General features: G+C 41.7%; 1 pseudogene; it reads right to left on the reverse strand.

Moving 5' to 3' along the window:
• Positions 1-309: 309 nt before the first annotated feature.
• On the reverse strand, positions 310-1,227 carry LOC143576137 (dof zinc finger protein DOF3.4 pseudogene; annotated as a pseudogene).
• Positions 1,228-1,516: the final 289 nt, after the last annotated feature.

Raw genomic sequence — 1,516 nt, forward strand, 5'->3', positions numbered from 1 at the left:
AAAAACTTGTTGAAATAAGAAAATATGGCCAAATCTAGCCAACGAACAAGAGCGTTTAAAGGGTCCGTTGACCCTCCCCTACCAAATGATACTTTTTCGTTAACACTAAATATACAAAATAACTTTTTTTGTTATACTTCAACTACTCATTTGTCACATAAACATGTAGGTTTTTGTAACATGTAGATTTAATTTTATATTTTGAATTTGTTAAATTATCTTTGAAAAAAACATGTAGGATAATATATGTTTCTATTTCAAATAGTAATATAGAATATTATGACAACAAACTTCTAGCACCGACTAAACCCGTAACCTTAACAAGTAAACCACCAGCTTAATTCCTAGTTAAATCTTTAAAACATCATTCTCGTACTAAAACCAAACTGGAAGTAGTAACCTAACACAGACAAAACACATTAATTAACAATAATTCTACACTATCACATCTAATTTCCCCTGAAACCTAATCCATCATCTTCATATCATCCCCGGGGTAGAAATAGCAAGATCCGGCAAAGTAAAACACTCTCCACCACCTGTCACGTGTTCTCCACTATCCATCTGCCACGTGTTCCCACCACCACCACCAACTGCCGCATAATGTCCACCATCACCCACGCCGGAAAACGGCCAAACCCCTCTTCCAATTCCAAACCCAAAACCACCATCTTCAAACCCTCCAAACAACCCGACCCCATGACTGTTAACATTAACATTCATATTATTATTATTATTAGTAGTAGTATTATTATTCAACAACGAGGTGAAACTCTTGCACATGGGTTTCCCATCTCCAAGAAAATGCAACCCACCACCGTGTTCTCCGGCGAATGGTATCAAGATAGGTGTGGCAGTGGGTGGAGCCATGTGACGGAACTCAAGGGTGGAGTTAGGGTTATGGTTAGAGGTGAGACGTGAGCGTTTGGCGTTCTTGCGGCTGCCTCCGCCGATGGGGATGTCACGGAGAGTGCCGCCGTGGGTCCAGTAGCGGCGGCAGGCTTTGCAGAAGTGACGAGGCTGGGAGAAGTTGTAGTTGTTGTAGTAGCAGAACTTGGTGTTGGTGGAGTCGCAGCGTGGGCATGGGAGGTGTTCGGGTTCAGGTGGTGGTGTGCACCCGGTGATCGGGTGGACTTTGGTGGTGGTGGTTGGGTGGCGTTGGGTGCAGGATGATTCTGATGGCATTTTTGTTGAAATGGTATTTGAGAATGAGAGTGTGTTGTTTTGGGTTTGGTATCGTTTGGAGTGGGAGTGTGTGTGTGGGAATGAATGTTGGTGAGGGAGGGGTTTTATGGAGGATGAGAGAGAGAGAAAATGAGCAGGCTGCTTTTACAGGGGAGAGGGAGAGATATTACAGATGGATCAGAAACACTGTTAAAGCTTTAAACCTATACTTGTTGGTTCTTTAACATGTTATTGTTTACTATACCCGAACCAGATACGCTATCCAAACCAAACACAATACCCAATATAATAATAATAATAATAGTAGGGAAAATTTCTAAAATATTCATTT

The sequence above is a fragment of the Bidens hawaiensis genome, unplaced genomic scaffold (genome assembly GCF_021521415.1).
Source record: "Bidens hawaiensis isolate Kalapana, Puna unplaced genomic scaffold, B.hawaiensis_p1.1 tig00028000_1, whole genome shotgun sequence".
Classification (NCBI taxonomy): Eukaryota; Viridiplantae; Streptophyta; class Magnoliopsida; order Asterales; family Asteraceae; genus Bidens; species Bidens hawaiensis.